Source organism: Monodon monoceros, unplaced genomic scaffold (genome assembly GCF_005190385.1).
Source record: "Monodon monoceros isolate NGI ecotype Baffin Bay Population unplaced genomic scaffold, NGI_Narwhal_1 Super_Scaffold_12, whole genome shotgun sequence".
Taxonomy (NCBI): Eukaryota; Metazoa; Chordata; class Mammalia; order Artiodactyla; family Monodontidae; genus Monodon; species Monodon monoceros.
In genome coordinates, this window is record NW_021703768.1 from 57,791,768 (window position 1) to 57,811,536 (window position 19,769).

Below are 19,769 nucleotides of genomic sequence, written 5' to 3' on the forward strand. Positions count from 1 at the left end.
CTAACGAGGAGTGATAGCATAAGGTTGTAAAGCACTCATGAAACTTGAGTGAAAAATGCTATGTGAGATCATGCTTATGTGGGTGGCATAAAAGGTACAATCTTCCCATTTGGCACTTACTTTCTGGTTGTGCGAGTGTCACCTTCTGGGGTATCTGCCCAGCTGACAGTGATCCTTCTTACTGAGGCCCCTGCTGGGATTTATAGGGTTGGGCTCCTGGAAACCATATTTATGGAACATAATTCTGGCCCCCATCTCCCACCCCACAGGAATCTTCTTCCTTCCCTTATGTATCTCTAGCACCTACGGCAGTGTCTGGAACACAGTGAGTGTTCAATAAACATTTGTTGAATTGATGGTCCTGGGGACTGAGATGATGGAGAGATCCCTCCTGTGCTTGAGGCTGGGACTCCGGAGCTATGGGCAGGGGAAGGAGGAGACCAAGGAGACTGGGAGACAGATCTGGAGAGTGAAAATTTGGGCTGGCTCCCACTGATTCTCTAATCCTGCTACCAGGCCTTTCCAAGGCCAAGCTGCAAACCATTCTCACTGAATCCACCCCTTTGTCCGTGCTTACACTGGCTCCAGAGTGTTAGCCCAAGGAACGTAGAAAATTTGGAAGTTGACATGGCAAAAGTCTAGGAGTGATTAACAGAAAAGTGGGTCACTCACATTACCATATGATCCAGCAATTCCACTCCTGGGCATATATCCAGAGAAAACTATAATTCAAAAAGATACATGCACCCCTATGTTCACAGCAGCACTATTCACAATAGCTAAGACATGGAAACAACCTAAATGTCCACCGACAGAGGAATGGATAAAGAAGATGTGGTACACGTATGCAATGGAATACTACTCAGCCATAAGAAAGAACAAAATAATGCCATTTGCAGCAACATGGATGGACCTAGAGATTACATACTAAGTGAAGTAAGTCAGAAAGAGAAAGACAAATATCATATGATATCACTTACATGTGGAATCTAAAATATGACACAAATGAACCTATCTATGAAACAGACTCACAGGCACGGAGAACAGACTTGTGGTTGCCAAGGGGAAAGCGGGGGTGGTGGATGGATGGACTGGGAGTTCGGGGTTAGCAGATGCAAACTATTACATATAGAATGGATACACAACAATGTCCTCTTGTACAGCTCAGGGAACTATATTCAATATCCTGAGATAAACAATAATGGAAAAGAATATATATATATGACTGAATCACTTTGCTCTACAGCAAATATTAACACAACATTGTAAATCAACTACACTTCAATTTTTTTTAAATAGTGGGTCATCACCAACAGCAGCCCCGGAGCGAAAGTGGGTTGTGACCTCTGGGAAATTCTCAGCGAGCTAACCGCCACTCATCCCTTTCTCTAGAGGCTGTCTGTACTCACAAGTGTGTTCTGACAGTGACAGGACACTGGCTTAACACAGTGGGGACATGAAATGGTCAAACAATAAAAGCCCAGTTTCCACAGAGATATTTGATAATGTTATAAGGGAAATATTATGCAGCCCATATTGGAGCTCTAAAAGCATGGTCTCAAGTGGACATTTTTTTTTTTTTTACTCTCACTACAAAATAAAGGCAAATAAACACTATTTTTCACCACCATAGCCCTGGAGACACTACGTCAGATCACAGCATGTCAGGAACAGAAAGGTGGACAAGAAGCTGCAATACCACACAAATAGATCGTGGTCCTGTTCATCGGTAATTGGTGGAAGGCCACTCTGCAAAGCATATTGGAAGTGGAGGGTGCTTCCTAGGTTCTGTGTAATTAAGAACACCTGTGGGCTTCCCTGGCGGCGCAGTGGATAAGAATCCGCCTGCCAATGCAGGGGACACAGGTTCGTTCCCTGGTCCAGGAAGATCCCACATGCTGCGGAGCAACTAAGCCCGTGTGCCACAACTACTGAGCCTGCGCTCTAGAGCCTGCACGCCATAACTGCTGAGCCTGTTCACCTAGAGCCCGTGCTCCACAACAAGAGAAGCCACCGCAATGAGAAGCCCGTGCACGCCGACGAAGAGTAGCCCCCGCTCGCCACAACTAGAGAAAGCCTGCACGCGGCAACTAAGACCCAACACAGCCAAAAATAAATAAATAAATATTTAAAAATTTTTTTTAATTAAAAAAAAGAACACCTTATGGGACGGATAAATTAGGAGTTTGGCATTAATATATACACAGTACTATATATAAAATAGATAACCAACAAGGACCTACTGTATAGCACAGGGAACTATACTCAACATTTTATTATAACCTATAAGGGAAAAGAATCTGAAAAAGAATAGAGATATACATATGTGCATAACTGAATCACTGTGCTGTACATCTGAAACTAACACAACATTGTAAATCAACTATACTTCAAATAAAAAAAAAAGAATAACGGAGGGACAGCTGATGAAGTTTTGGTATTTCAGCTCTGAACTTTGAACACTTACAAGATAACTCATAATTACAAGATAACTCATAATTTTCTTAATGTTAAGTATACTATGAAAAAGAAGCACAGATTGGTGTGGAACACAAAGAATTCAGATGACAAGAGAAAATTCCGGAAAGAATCAGGACCAAGGTATTTCCCTTAGTCACGCCTAGTTGAGTATTTTGCTGACACTAATGAGGAGCCGTATTAGTGGCTGGTTTTGCTAGGTTAGGCTGCAGGAGCAAACAAGTAGGCTGCCTCTGGGACTTACAGCAGCCAAGGTTTCTCCCTCACACCTGTAACCTGTCTGCTTCAGTCTCTGCTGTAGTTCGACCCCTGGTCTTCCCCACTCAGGTCTAGACTGAAGGAGCAGTTTCTATCTGGGACATGCTGCTCGCATGGCAGAGGGAAGAGAGAGGCCAGAACCACACCGTGGCTTTTGAAGCTTCTGCTCCAAGAGGCACCACCACTTCCTACCCACATTTCATTGGCCAAAATGAGTCACATGGCCAAGCCTGCCTGCAAAAAGGATGTCCAATCTCCCAGGGACAACTGCCAGGGTGGGGCAAAGTCAGGAGGGGTGGTGACTGTTTTGACAATAGTACAATACAGCAGGATTAGGTGTATTTCCAGAACCACACACTCTAGTAATGGTAGTCTGATCTATATAATTATGCTTAGGTTAACTATATAGTAAACAGTTTACAGACTCAATCCGTAATGAGGGCTTGGTCATTTCTAATTACTCCTTTTATGGCTCCCAAAACCTAGGTATTAAAGACTCCCGCAGGTGCTAATAAAAACCACGGATAGACGAGGTGAACCCTAATTGGCAACTGCAGGATTCTGACAGTGAGGAAATGACTTCAATGGGATCCCTCAGAGGAGTGTTTCTCAAAGTGTGGTCTGTGCTCCACCTGCAGCAGAACGGCTTGGAAGGCTGGTTTCACATGCAGATTCCTGGGCTCCATTCTAGATATACTGAATCTGAGTTTCTAGGAGTGGGGCCAGGGAACCTGCATTTAACTAGCATTGTAGGTGATTCTGATGTAGACCAACTAGTGAGAACTGCCACCTCTGAGAACCTGCCCTCAGCAGGCTCCTGTCAGAGAGTGTTAAACTGAAAGGTCCTGCCCTGGGTTGCGGTCCTGGTGCTGGTGTGCATGCCTGTACCCATGTGTTGTGGAATTTTCTGGGGAGTCAGGCAGAAGGAGGTGCTTTTTATGGAACAGTTTTTAATGAGGGGCTCTACCCTTCCTTCAAATACATTTTGGTTTATATCGTTCACTATTTTTCTCATAAGTCAACATCTGTGAATCATTTTTGTTATTTGTCTATTTTTAGAAATGAAATGTGACTACATTGAACAATGTTCTCATAAAAAATCCTCATAATAGTAACAGTTGTTCTAAAACTTATATTTTAACTGCTTCTCCCCAACAATGTACATTTGGAACCAAATCTGTGATGAAAGCTTAACTATAAGTTTCCAAACCTGATTTTTTGGTGAGGCTTGCACGTTTTTCAATTTTTCAGTTATTGACCTCTAAAATGAAAAATGAAATCTAAAAACGTATATTCTGACTGGGCTCTGCCTATGTTTTTCCAGGGCTGCTTTAAAGAGAAAGACAGCAGTGTTCCGTGTGGGACAATTTGGTTTTAGAGTTGCTATTGCAGTGACCTCGGCTGCTGCCTGGGTCATTAAATTCAATACGCTTGTGCTGCAAACAAAAAGTTTCCTGGCCTCATTCTCCCCTAACTGGGCTGGGCTGGCACCCTGGTGGCATAAGCTGCCCAGGCTGTCAGCTTATTTTAGGGCAGTTCAACCTGCAAGGAGTTTGGTTAGGCTGTTCTGCTTCCCCAGGACCCTAAGGTCATCACTGCTTTCCAGAAGAGGGGACATTTAGGTACACACCTCTTCTAGGTCTATTCTGTTGTCCAACCCACACCTCACATACGAATTCCTTTCTAAACTTAGCTGAGCAAGAGAGTTCACAACATCAGGATCTCAAATGTTATTTTTGAGTTATTTCTCCCTTTTTGAAGTTAAGTCTACAGTCAAAGTGGGGAAGAGACAGTTTACTTCAAAATTCAGTTGAGAGGAAGGAAGGGAGAGAGAGAAAGAGGAGAGGAGAAGGAGAGACTTTTTAAAAACTAAATACTTAATTGAATAAATATAATACCAAACAAAATGCTTTCTTAAAAAAACCAATTTTATAGGTCTTTCTATTCAGGCCAATGACAAACACAAAGGCAGATATGCTAGTTTAACATAACTGGCTGATTTTTTTGTTTGTTTGTTTTGTTTTTTAGTATAGTTTTTAGCAATTGTTATCATTGGTGGATTTGTTTTTTGGTTGGGTTGCTCTCTTCTTTTCTTTTTATTTTTAATAATTATTGTTTATTTTAATAACTTTATTTTATTTTATTCTTTCTTTCTTTCTTTTATTCTCCCTTTTCTTCTGAGCCGTGTGGCTGACAGGGTCTTGGTGCTCCAGCCAGGTGTCAGGCCTGGGCCTCTGAGGTGGGAGAGCTAAGTTCAGGACATTGGTCCACCAGAGACCTCTTGGCTCCATGTAATATTAAACAGTGAAAGCTCTCCCAGAGATCTCCATCTCAATGCTAAGACCCAGCTCCACTCAACAACCAGCAAGCTACAGTGCTGGACACCCTATGCCAAACAACTAGCAAGACAGGAACACAACCCCACCCATTAGCAGAGAGGCTGCCTAAAATCATAATAAGGTCACAGACACCCCAAAACACACCACTGGACACGGTACTGCCCACCAGAAAGACAAGATCCAGCCTCATCCTCCAGAACACGGGCACTAGTCCCCTCCACCAGGAAGCCTACACAACCCACTGAACCAACCTTACCCACTGGGGGCAGATACAAAAAACAACGGGAACTACGAACCTGCAGCCTGTGAAAAGGAGACCCCAAACACAGTAAGTTAAGTAAAATGAGAAGACAGAGAAACACACAGCAGATGAAGGAGCATGGTAAAAACCCACCAGACCAAGCAAACGAAGAGGAAATAGGCAGTCTACCTGAAAAAGAATTCAGAGTAATGATAGTAAAGATGATCCAAAATCTTGGAAATCGAACAGAGAAAATACAAGAAACGTTTAACAAGGACCTAGAAGAACTAAAGAGCAAACAATCAATGATGAAAAGCACAATAAATGAAATTTAAAATTCTCTAGAAGGAATCAGTAGCGGAATAACTGAGGCGGAAGAACGGATAAGTGACCTGGAAGATAAACTAGTGGAAATAACTACTGCAGAGCAGAGTAAAGAAAAAAGAATGTAAAGAATTGAGGACAGCCTCAGAGACCTCTGGGACAACATTAAACACATCAACATTCGAATTATAGGGGTCCCAGAAGAAGAAGAGAAAAAGAAAGGGACTGAGAAAATATTTGGAGAGATTATAGTTGAAAACTTCCCTAATATGGAGGAGGAAATAGTTAATCAAGCCTGGGAAGTGCAGAGAGTTCCATACAGGATAAATCCAAGGAGAAACACGCCAAGACACGTATTAATCAAACTATCAAAAATTAAATAAAAAGAAGAAATATTAAAAGCAGCAAGGGAAAAACAACAAATAACATACAAGAGAATCCCCATAAGGTTAACAGCTGATCTTTCAGCAGAAACTCTGCAAGCCAGAAGGGAGTGGCAGGACATATTTAAAGTGATGAAAGGGAAGAACCTACAACCAAGATTACTCTACCCAGCAAGGATCTCATTCAGATTCAACAGAGAAATTAAAATCTTTACAGACAAGCAAAAGCTAAGAGAATTCAGCACCACCAAACCTGCTTTACAACAAATGCTAAAGGAACTTCTCTAGGCAGGAAACACAAGAGAAGGAAAAGACCTACAATAAGAAACCCAAAACAATTAAGAAAATGGTAATAGGAATATACATATCCATAACTACCTTAAATGTAAATGGATTAAATGCTCCAACCAAAAGACATAGACTGGCTGAATGGATACAAAAATAAGACCCATATATATGCTGTCTACAAGAGATCCACTTCAGACCTAGGGACACATACAGACTGAAAGTGAGGGGATGGAAAAAGATATTCCATGCAAATGGAAATCAAAAGAAAGCTGGAGTAGCAATTCTCATATCAGACAAAATAGACTTTAAAACAAAGACTATTACAAGAGACAAAGAAGGACACTACATAATGATCAAGGGATCAATCCAAGAAGAAGATATAACAATTGTAAATATTTATGCACCCACCATAGGAGTACCTGAATACATAAGGCAAACACTAACAGCCATAAAAGGGGAAATCGACAGTAACACATTCATAGTAGGGGACTTTAACTCCCCACTTTCACCAATGGACAGATCATCCAAAATGAAAATAAATAAGGAAACAGAAGCTTTAAATGACACATTAAACAAGATGGACTCAATTGATATTTATAGGACATTCCATCCAAAAACAACAGAATACACTTTCTTCTCAAGTGCTCATGGAACATTTTCCAAGATAGATCATGTCTTGGGTCACAAATCAAGCCTTGGTAAATTTAAGAAAATTGAAATCTTATCAAGTATCTTTTACAACCATGACGCTATGAGACTAGATATCAATTACAGGAAAAAACCTGTAAAAAATACAAACACATGGAGGCTAAGCAATACACCACTTAATAACCAAGAGATCACTGAGGACATCAAAGAGGAAATAATTGGCTGATTTTATACAGCACTTACAACTTTTAGTCTACAAGTACATTCTTTTTTGTTTGTTTGTTTTTTGTGGGGTTTATTTGCGATACGGGGGCCTCTCACTGTTGTGGCCTCTCCCATTGCGGAGCACAGGCTCCGGACGCGCAGGCTCAGCGGCCATGGCTCACGGGCCCAGCCGCTCCACGGCATGTGGGATCTTCCCGGACCAGGGCACGAACCCGTGTCCCTTGCATCGGCAAGCAGACTCTCAATCACTGCGCCACCAGGGAAGCCCCTACAAGTACATTCTTAACTGATAGAGAATATCTAATACAACCATGTCTACAGAACTAGGAAATAAGTTTCTAAGACAGAAAGATTTCACAGACCCCATCTTTTATACCCAACCCTGGCAAGGTCAAGGAAGAAGAAAGGGAGGGAGGGAGGGAGGGAGGGAGGGAGGGAGGGAGGAAGGAAGGAAGGAAGGAATTTCCACTTTGTCCACTTTGCCTCCCTTTTGCTTCCGCTGTGCTGACCTGGCCTCATAGCACCTCTCAACTGAATCCAAACATTCACATTTCTGTGTCCCTCCAATGATGGGCTCTCTTTCCTGTGGCTCCTAGATTCTGCCAGTTGAGCACAGCCAGATACATGTCATAAGATGAAAAGCATCATGCCGGAGGAACTTCTGGATCTCTAGAAGGTTGGTACAGAGAAGGACAGACGGCGGCGTGAAGTCTAAATTCACCCATCATTGTCATGAAATTGTTGTGAGGCTCCCCCACTGGAAAGGAACCCCTCCCTTTTATACTGACCGCAGAGCAACAACTCGCTAAAGTGGCATCATGGTGAGCCACGCTAGTGGCAGACACCATGCCAACTTGGGGCACTGTTTTTTATTCAGCTAATGTAGACTTAATTTAGTTTCTTGGGATTAGAATGTTTCAATATTGCCTTATAAAAATATTCCATTCTGGTTCTCGGGCAGAGCATCACTTCAGAAAAGCTGCAAGGTTTTAGCTGCCAGTTTCTCTTGCATTCCTGTTTTTGTCTGTAATTTCTAAAGACTAGTCAGTAGACGAGGCGCTTTACAAATACACAAAGACAAGGGCCTGGCCCTCAGTCAGAAAAACACAACCCAAATGAAAATAATCCAAGCAGAAGCAGTAACAGACAGCTTGGGGGGAGGGCATTGGCTTTGGAAACGAAGTTTAAAGTACTTCTGTTTGTGTTTTTGTTTTGAAATGGGAGTGATTTGAAGGGCGAGGGGGCGGCCTCGTCCTGAGGTTTGCTCTGTGCTTAATCGACACAGGCTAGTGGTCTCAGGAGGTCACTCAGTTCAAAAGCAAAGTTGTTCAAACTGACCCCCCTCCCCCCAGAGAAACTGCTTTCTATGGTAGACAGCGCCTTTTTTTTCCAACGGCTTTGTGGCTGACCTCAGCTCCCCAGACAAGTGTAGGCTTCAATAAGATAATTGCTTTCCAAGGCATTTTGCCTCCCCCATAGAAAATCTTGAACACCGAGCACACCTCTACAGGGAGGAGACCACACCTGAAGTCACATCCCTAATTGGTTGTTTTATTTGCTTTCATCAGAAAGTTCTACTGACTACATCAAGCAAAACTCAGGCATTTAACTTCCTAGAAACAAGCCAGTTACCCGGCACTGTGGCATAGTCAGTTAATCCAAGACACATTTTTACGCAAACCTCAAGTTATAACCCACATATGGTGGCAGATCGTTATCCTAAGACTCTGAATTGAACCAGTTATATAGTTGGAGGTGGATCTATCATAATCTGGAAAACTTTTCTTTTACTGGGCTATTTTAACAAGTAGGGAGGAAATAAAACTCAAAACGCATAAACTGTTTTACATTTTGAATTGAACTTTGATGAAAATGGAAATACTCCAAAATAAAGAAATACTGGCCAAAAAAAAAGAGAGAAAGATGCAGACGGAAATAAAGTAGAAAATGTGGAAATAAAAAGGTTCTGTTACTGCTTTTACATTTCCTGATTCAGTTAAGTGGAAAAGGCAGGATATACAACTATGTAGAGATATTATCCCTAATGAGAGAGAGAGACAAAGAGAGAGGGGACAGGAAGGCAGAGAGAGACGGAGACAGACAGAGAGGTAGAAGACTAAAATGAAATGCGTCAAAATAGACTCCAGGGATTATCCCTGGGAATTGGGATTACAGGTAACTTTCATTTGTCTTTGGGCTTTTTGTGTTTTCCAAACTCTCCGCAGTGAGCATGTTTTTCTTTAACAGTAAAAGTCAATAAAATATTTTTTAAAATTGTTTCTGATTCAAAATGCAATGATCTTTACACTTTGAGTCCGAGCACACGAGCTGATAGACTTGAGGGTTGTTAAAAGGAGAGTTTCTATCTGTACTAGTGCACCCCCCCAGGCCCAAAGGAACAGGGAGCACGCACACACACTCCTACACATTTTGTATACAGCTCACAGATAGATAGAAAGACTTTTCCAACCTAAACATATTTTAACCGTTCCAATGCCCCAAGCTGCAGTAACAGGTGACAAAATATTTAGTGCCGACCTCCTGCAAATTATTACCATCTTCATCAGTGGACACCATCTGCAAGGTCAATTCCAGTTGTCCACAACGCATTTGCTTTATACCTCATGTGTGCCACATGATACGAGCTTAACACAGTAGGAGCTGATGTGCCCTGTAGAAGCCAGGTTCACCCTGGTGTTGGCTTTAACTGCATTGGTTGTTTCAGGAGCCCTGATCTCTTGATTCTGTACCATTCCAGTGCCTGGCACAGCCAGAGCTGGAAGAGTGTGCAGAAACTTGCTCTGGACATCTGTTCCATCCACATCATGAGGTTGGCTTGGTCTCCTCTGCAGACCTTTCTGTTTCCTTGGCGTTTGCCCTTTGGATCACTTTGTGGATAAAACATACCCTCAGAGACAGACTCCAGAGAGTTATGCTGGCCTGCTGCCTAGAATTATTCACTCCATTTGAAAACCCTTGAATCTGAGGTTTATTTAGAACAAGAGCCTTTCCACAGAAATGCAAATACCTTAAAAGGGGTCTGACCCACTGGTCTTTCGGACCTGAGCATAAACCTACTTGATCAGATTGCTGCCCCTCTAACACCTAGACAGCTAGATTGGGAATTGGAAATTTCGATGAAATATACAGGGAGCTAAGTGGCAGGTAGGGATGGAAGGATGCAGCTTGAAGAGTATGGCACAGATGGGCCCTTTGACCCCGGGGGGCTGAGGGAAGAGGCACACATATGTATTAGGGGAGGATCGGAGGCAGCCTCCACTCTCCACAAACCTCTGACCCTCCCCTCGCCCCTCATGCTCAGAGGATGATGTTGCCTTCCTCCACAGACTTCCTCAGCTTCCTGCCAGCAACCCAGCCAGTTCTCCAACGCCCTGCACCGCACCCAGCCTCCCCTTCTCCCAGCTGGGCTCTGTCCGCCCTCTGCCTACTGGATTCCAGCTCCGCCGCCTTCCCAGCCACCGCCCTTAGCTCCTTCCCCTCGGTCTCCAGCATCTTCCACTTTTCTCTCTTCACTGGCTTCTTTAACCAGTTTTCCCACCTCGACAAACACAAAATGCTCTCCCTAAACCCACCGTCCACTCCCACCATGCCCCCTCTCAGCCGGGTATCTGGGAAGGGCTGCTTGTCCCCTTGCTTTCCACGGCCTCACCCTGATCCCGTTTCTCCTGATCCCTCTCTCCTCACCCAGCGTCTCTCTTCTGCTCACCTCCCCACTAGGAAACTGCTCTTGCCCGAGTCACCGCGGACTTTGTAACAAAAGCAATGGGAACTGCAGTTCTTTGCTCATGACCTCCCCAAAGCCTTTGACCCTGGTGACCCCTCTGCTTGTTAGCTCTTTTCCTTGACTTCTTTGGTCCTACTCTCCCTGGGTGACTCATCCCCTCTCACTATCCACACGCTGATGACTCCTGAGTCTGTACTTTCAACCCAGACCACCTTCCTGAGCTGCACCCCACTGGCACCCATCCGTCTACAGGACAACCCACATCTCACAGACATGTCAACCAACATTTCCAGGATGGAATCCATCACCTTCTCTCCCTCCCCCACCAGCCTGTCCTCTTGTGTCCTGGGGATTTGTCCATGCAGATTCCTCTGCTTGGAGAGTACCTCGTCCCCTTGACCCTCTGAGTCATCATCCTTCAGGTCTCAGGTTAGTTGTCACTTCTTCTGGGAAGCCTTCCTTGATACCCTAAGTCCGAGTCAGGTGCTACTATGATTGCAGAAGCTTCCATTTGTAACTCTTTATAAAATCATCTATCCTTGCCACTGAAATATTCGCTCCTTGATGGCAGGGATCTTTCAGTCTTGTTCATTCTCTCTCTTGGCTCAGCATGATGTCTGGCGTACAGAATCCTCAATAAAAATGCATTTATTTGAAAAAAATGGAAGAGTCCATTTCCAGCATTCAGGCAGCCAGAGAAGTGGGGGAGGAAGGTCTCCTTCCCCTTCATAGTCCCCCTCCAATAGTTTCTGTTCACAAGAGCCAGGCTCCACTACCCTTTGCCCGACTCTTCAACCTAAACATCAGCCGTGCAGACTTGTACGTGCCCAGCCCCACACCTTTTCCACCACAGATAACAATTTTTTTCTACGAGAAAATATATTCTTTCTCCTTAACACTGACTTTAAAATGAGCTTTTAAGGTGAGGACTATCTCTACCATATGTAAATATGGATGACTCAGCACAAATACATTCTAGGTTGGTTCTTCCAAGTAAAATAAATAACCTTGCCACAGGATAATTCTTAAAAGCAATTTGGTTTATGTCTTAGCTTTTGTTTTGCTTTCTGGAGTCTAACTTTATTAAAGAGAAATGCTCAATTCCAATATGGTCATTTTGAAAAATTGTTTTTATTTATTTATTTTTTTTTTTTTTGTGGTACGCGGGCCTCTCACTGTTGTGGCCTCTCCCGTTGAGGAGCACAGGCTCCGGACGCGCAGACTCAGCGGCCATGGCTCACGGGCCCAGCCGCTCCGCGGCATGTGGGATCTTCCCGGACCGGGGCACGAACCCGTGTCCCCTGCATCGGCAGGCGGACTCTCAATCACTGCGCCACCAGGGAAGCCCGAAAAATTGTTTTTAAAGTTCCAAAATGCTCAATAGTTTTTCCTTTTGCTTTGGCTGGTTCTATTTTTTATAGGTCCAAATACATATTCTTTGATCCTTTAATTAATACTTGTGGCTAACTTATGAGAGAAAGAAATATTTTAATGAGTTTATACAAACGAGTCATATGATTTCCCCAACCGAAGCCACAACACACAACACCCTGCACTGTAGGACATCTGTTCGTCTCTTTCCAAAGGTTTAGAGAGGGATTTTAAGAGCAAATTTGAAATAACAGAGCTACACTCACCACTGTGTTGGCAGAAGGGCTGGGCTTTTTCTTCCTGGGCCACTGCATAAAAGGGTGGCAGCCATTCAGGAGGTCCAGCTGAGCTGTAGTGTACCTTTTTAAACCAACGATGGGGACAGGGGACATCATGGTATCTTTTCACCAAAGAGAGGTGTTCACTGTGGGAATAATAAGAAAAGTGTAAAGAAACTGGAGGGACTAAGTGGTCTGTGGGTAGACAAATTATTCTGGTTCTGTTTGCTACCATTGGATAAGACTTGTTCTTTTTTTTTTTAAATGCTTGGCTTATTTATTTATGTATTTTTGGCTGTGTTGGGTCTTCGTTTCTGTGCAAGGGCTTTCTCTAGCTGTGGCAAGCGGGGGCCACTCTTCATCGCGGTGCGCGGGCCTCCTACTATCGCGGCCTCTTTTGTTGCGGAGCACAGGCTCCAGAAGCTCAGGCTCAGTAGTTGTGGCTCACAGGCCTAGTTGCTCCGTGGCATGTGGGATCTTCCCAGACCAGGGCTCGAACCCGTGTCCCCTGCATTGGCAGGCAGATTCTCAACCACTGCGGCCACCAAGGAAGCCCAAGACTTGTTCTTGGTACCACGTGAATACTCTTCTTCCCAACAGAACTTTCAAGAAAGTGCCTCATCACACTGCTCAGATAAGCACGGCCTGCTAGCCCCCGTTTCGGGAATGCCTTATGAGCACTTTTGTTTCTCCTTCACTTTTCATGCTCATTTCGTAAGGGTTTGCTCTTGACCTGAACTTGCTTTCCATCTATCATTTTGTTCTCTGGGGTAGGCAACTGTATGGAGTATAGATTGGAGTTTGGGACCCTTCCCTGTTTCTCTGTGTCCCTGGGATTTCCCCCCTTCATCCTCTAGATCTCTGCTGGAAGTTTCTCTTTAACTCCCACCATCCACTCATCAGGAAGGAAGGCATCCTGTCCCCTTTGTTCGAGGCGGGAGCAGCTCTTTCCGTCTTCCTCGGCCCCTTGCACCGTGCTGAGGGTGTATTTCGTGTCCCATCAATATTTAAGTCAGTGCTATTCAGTCTTGTTTGGGAACCAGCAGCATCAGTCTCACCTGAGAGCTTATGGGAAATGAAAATTCTCAGGCCCTGTGCTTAACCTACTGAAGCAGGATCTCTGAGAGTGGGGCCCGGGAACCTGTGTTAACAAGCTCTCCAGGTGATTTCTATACCAAATGAGCATCACTTAGCTGACAGAGGGGCAGAGATGGGAGATTATTCACGCTCCTTCTAGAAGAAGGGCATCAAACACCCTGGCAGCAGGTTACAAGGCTCTCCCGACACCCTAAACAGACAAGTTTCTGAAATCGACAGCAAGGATTAAGGACCAAATTTTACCAGCTGGGAGGTTTCTCTTGAAAGTCCCAAAGTTTCTGTTCTTTTCTCCCACCGCACCCTCTTCCCCATAACTACTCTGTAGCAACCAGTCTGATGTGCTCATTGTCTGGCAATGCTACGTCCTTTGCCCATTTGTGGGTTCCTGAATCTCCAACAATCTAGCACTGACCACACCCTGTGTCAAGGCTGGTTTCTGCCAGCAAACAGATATTTCCTGAGCACTTGATAATGATATATGCAAGGTTTCATTAACCACCCTCCTCCCCTTGCAAACCTCTTCTTCCCACTGCTGCCCGTTCCCTGTGGAACCCCTGCCTGGTGATTGTCTGACCCACAGCAGGGCACTCAGTCTCCGAAACTTAAAAAGCGAGAGCTGAGGCCCCAGAGCAGTCTCAGCTCTCATAATTTTCAAACCGTTTAGTAAAATAACCAGATTAGAACACCTACACAGAAAATGAGACAAGGCAGTATTTTATTAGCATGAATGCATTTTGGAGTTAAAATGAAGTTAAATTGTAGGTTAAGCAATGAGTATAATAAGGCTATCACGACCCCCCAAATTGAAGTTAGATGGATAAGAGCAGTTGGGTCTGCCTCTGCATCCAGTTTATTTCTGGAATAGTTGGTTGCACAATATTGAGGAAAAGAAACCCTCATTCAGATAAGTGGTTGCACATGGTAACAGTTGTTTTTTTTTAAAGATACCTTACCTTGCAAGCTTGAGATACTCTTCCATTAGACAGATGGCAGAACAGCTTTATTGCAAGGTTTACCCACAAAGAGGTATTTGGAAGGCATTATAATGAACATGCTGGCAGTCTTCAGTTAAAAATTTGCACGTGTCATATTTGTATCCTTTTTTTTATGCAGTTGGCAAATTTTTTAATGCAATTTCAATCAAATGGCTGTAGAAACTCTAAAAACCTCTGCAGCTCTCAGGGCTCTAACAAAGCGCGACTGAAGTCACTCGCTCAGGTCCTGTGGCCTTTTGGTGTCAGAGCTGGCTGCATCTCATGTCACCTGAATCCTGTTTTTCTTCTGTGTTTCACATGGGACATCCAAGCCCCCACCTGCACCCTCCCCCCCCCCCCCCCCCCCCCCCCCCCCCCCCCCGGTAGATTCCAAGTGCCTTTTGCTCAGGGCCGAATCTTCCAGAGCAGGAGCTCTGTTTATCCTGCTGAAGTGAATTACAGAATGGAAATTCCCCAGAGCCATCTCTCATCTTGGGCTGGAGAGTGCCGCGCAGGAATGAAGATGCTGCTAAGTGACTCTGCCTCTTCCCGGTATCTGCCCGTGGGCTGGCACACACAGTCCTCTTTAAAAGAATACGGTTACCTTTCAGCAGCCAGGGATTGGCATGCTGACTGAGCTCTCCTCGGCTTTTCTTTCATCAGGCCTAGTCCCAGAAAGCACTTGCTCATTTAGATGGGCTGCACCTGGCATGTGCTCAATTTAGCTAACAAAGATATTATGCTAGCAATGTGGGGGGCAGGGAGACGGGGCAAAGAAATGGTGCGGTCTTGGAGGAGAAGCAAATCGATCCTGGCCACTACAGATGGCCTCAGGTATCACAGGCTGCAGCTCACAGACCCTTGCTCTTAGCAGCTCACTGTTTGGAAACTAGCACCCTGAGGAGAAAGCCTTATTAGGGTGAGGGCAGAGGGTTCTTGGAGAAAAATGGAACTGTTCTACCAGGCCTACTGTTTCATGAAGAAAGGTCGGGAAACCATTTCTCTCCTTCAGCAGCTTGCCTTCTCCTTTCGCCTCAGAGGACGGGCAGCAGCAATTCCTCCAGAACTTACTGAGGCCTGGTGATGGGGTGTTTCCCCCGCTCAGAGCTGGAATGCTGCCTACCTCCACACAGCTTCGGAAATTAAACAGGTGTCAGGCGTGTCTGTCACCAGGTGAGAGAAATTCAGTCATGTAGGCCCCAAACAGCTCACCCAATAAAGGCCCTCAGGTCTCCTAGCAACTTGCTGTGCTTGGATTTTCCACCTACTTTTGCAAGGTGGAATTTAATTAAAATATATATATATCTGAGGGCCCTGTCAGTAAAACCGAAAGAGCTGGAACCAAGCTAGAGGTTTAGCTGACATTGATCCCTCTAACTGCCTCACTTTATGAAGAAAACTGGCCCAGGACTGATCGTGATTTATTCTTTACTTCCTGGTAGAATTAGAATCAAATTGAATGCTTTAATATTTTTGTCTTTCACAAAAACAGTAATAAATCTAAGAAGGCTGCATGCTGTTATGTTCAGGCCTAATATAATCACCCCACAGAAGATACTGCTGGTTGCTTCCCCAGCATCCATTCTCTTCCTCCTTGCCCAGAAATGATTGACAATGTACTCAGGTGAAAATATTCATATCCCCAGACTCTCGTACACATGATACTACCCAGTTCTGGCTAATGATCTGTAAGCAAAGTCTATGGGATGCGGTTTTTCATGAAAATGTACAGGCTCAGACGATATGGGAACTTTGCACGTCCTTTTTTCTGTCTTCTTCTTGGTTGGAATGAAGGCTGGAGGCAGAGCAGCCACTTTGCAACCATGAGGATGAAACCCTCACACTAAGATTGTGGAATAGCAGCTACAAGGGGTATGGGTCCTTGATGACTACCTTGAACAGTTGTAACAGCCCTTGACTGCCCACCTCAAAACTTTTTCTCAGCTGAGCAAAATAAAACCCATTTGGTTAAGACTTTGGGTTTCTTAAAGGCAGCTAAATGCGATTCTAACCAAAACCCTTTCAAAACACAAACTTCAGACCATCACTTTAGGCTAAGGAGTGTTCCTGTCCAGCTGGTAGACAGAACAAAAGTCTCTTTTCTCATTTCATAACATGAGGAAATTTGGGGGAGTGGGAAAACATAAACTGAGTAACTCTGTTCCAGCTGAATCCAATTCTACCCCTCATCCATTGACTACCTGAGCCTTTAGCAGCATGTGGGCCATTGGCTACCTCCTCCTCCTTGGAATTTTCTCCTTCCTTGCTTTTGTGACACCATTTGCCATGCTTTTCCCTCATCTTTTTGGCCCACTTTCTGCTCTCTCATGGGTCCCTCTTCTTCTGCCTGCCCCCTTAATGCAGATGTCTGCCAGGTTTCCCCTTCTCTTAGCATCTCACACTCACGTGGGTGGTGATCATTGTTCACCCGCACATCCATTCTAACTATGCAGTATTGGGAACTAAAATGGTATCTATTGACATTGGATCAAGTTGTCTGCAATGTACTGCTAAGAGACAAACAGCAGCTCCCAAGAGAAGATGGGCTGTTAGATTCCTTTTCTGTAAAGTAGGAGGAAGAAAAGCATATATATATTCATAGAAAGCAATATCTGAAGGATATTAAGATGTTAACAGTGGATAGGTGATGGGGTTAAGGGTTTAAAATCCTTAATTCAAATATGAAATTAACCCTTTAATCCCTAAGGATTGAGAGGAAGTAGAGATTGCTTCAATAGATTTTCAGTCATTTCCAAATTATTTTTCCTTTTTTATTCCATAGGTACGTTCTCATGCTTTAGTCAATCATCCATTTATTCACTCAGTGAGTGCCAGGTGTGTGAGAAGCATTGTAAAAACAAACCCAAGGTGCGAGGTGCTCTCATTTAAAACAAACAGGGTGTATATTATTTCCTTTTTAAGTTGATAGAGAAAGGGTATCATTTGAATAATCACATTTAAGGGATTTTCTGGGTAGAGCACAATACGTGCTACACAGCAGATCCCCCGGCCTCTTTCCTGACTGAGCACCAGGTATTTCTATCCAGGTCCCAGGCCAATTGCTGCTACATGGTCCCTGGAGACTTCCCTGGACTGGGGCTCTGCCCCCAGAATCTGCTGGACCTGTCTTCTCTGGGTACTCTACAAGGTGACAGCCCCAGGATGTTTTCCAGCTTCTCTGATGAATTCTAAGCCCTTCAAAGTGAAAAGTTTAGAAAAATTAGTATACTCTAGAGCTTGCCTAGCTCTAACTTTGCACTTGCAAAAATACTCAGGTGCCATAAGACAACTCTTGCCTACACACAGAATTAGATGTAATGGTGACAGCCTCAAACTCCTTCCCTCCCACCACCAAACCTACAAACGTGATGGCATCTGAGCCCGGGCTTTCCACCTCCCCTCCGGGAACAGTGAAATAAGCCGCCTTTCCCTGTTTATAATGGATCCCTCCTCTTGTCCTCCGGATTCTGGCTTCTTGCCTCCTTACAAATCTCTCTCCATTGATCATTCTCATTCTCTCCTGTGTCTTCAACATCTTTTTCTCTGGACTGGTTCTTTCCCATCAGCATTTACACACTCTCAAAGTCTCTTCCGACTGGGGAAGCATACTGAAGGGATTGATTGTGTTATAAATTTTGGATGAAGCTGGAGCTCTGTGCTGTTCAGGCTGTATCTTGTGCATCTAAAAAAGTGTTGGGCCTTCTGGGGGTTGTAGGGCCATTAGCAGATTGCTTTTTTTACTGAACATTCTACAACATGTTTTCAATTCTGAGATCTCCCTTCAGTTGCTGGCACCAGACCACTCCCTTGCAGATCAGCACTTGGTTTCTCTGGAAAGGCCTCTGGTTCCTCACGTGTGCAGCGTGGCTCCCCTCCCACGGCTGAGCAGTTGCTCATGGACAGAATAGACGTGGACAGAATCTGCCAGCAGGTGATGTGTGCGGCACGCCAGGTCCTCCACTCAGAAGCGTCCTTAAGCCTGGGTCTTCAGGAAATGCTGGCTCCAGGCGCCACCCGTCCTTCAACTTGGAGGGGCGGGGTGGGAGGGGGGTCTGTATATCTCGTTCCCTTTAAATGGGGGCCACTTAAATGTGTGTTTGTGTCTAAAGAACTAGAACATATCCTGGGTGTATAAGTGGGAAGTATTCGGAAAACTGGCTAAAAACTTCATAAAAATTATTTCCATTTTCTGAATATAAATATCCATTAGCATTTTTTTTATCCAACCTTCGGAAATAAAGATTAATTTTTTCACTTGATGAGTGTGAGGGAAATCAGATACACTTCCACAAAATCTCCTTCATGTACCTGGAACGAGAATTCCTTAGCCATTGAAGAGTGAGAAGGGCTTCACTCAGGTGACCCTCCTGGGAACTTTCGGGTGACCAGGAGTAAAAATTTGGGTTAGAAGTTGGCCAAGCCGCAGAGTTTTTAAAGAATCTATCTTGACCTCAGTCTCCCAGGGCCTGTTTTCTTGGAAAGCTAGAAACTCCCGTAGCTGTTGAGTCTCCCCAACCACTATCACCACGGGGTGTTCCCCAACCACTATCACCACGGGGTGTTCCCCAGTCAGCTTGCCTAGCACCCGAGGCTGAGGGAACCACAGCACAAAGCGGCCAGCTTCCAAGGGACTTTTGTGAATTTGGCTCCTGACATTTTCAAAAGTTTGAGTGCTCATCTCTCCATCCCCCCACGGGCACAGCACCCCCTGTCCCCACCCTACCACTGGACCAGATCTCCTGGGCACCACTGCCCCCTTCCCACTGAAGGATGCCAACCCCACAGACCTGGCAAATCCTGCCTGAGCCGGTCTGCTATTGTGTTCAGTTGTGTTGAATGTCAAGACAGGTCTGAGAAAACAATTAGCTTTGACAGACACCAGGAGAGGCCTGCGAGAAGACCCCTGCAGTCTGTTACAGAGAGGTGACAGCTTTGGACAGCGTGCTTGTTTATCCATGTCTCAGGTCAGTGTGTCCATGTGTGTCTGTGTGTGATCTTTTTGCCTTTGCCCAGAGGTGAGTATGGGCTTTATTGATAACAAGTGATTCTGACTTTGAGGGTATCATGTGTGCATAACCTCTGGTGTCTGTTTGTCCAGGTTGAAAGGACACATATTGGT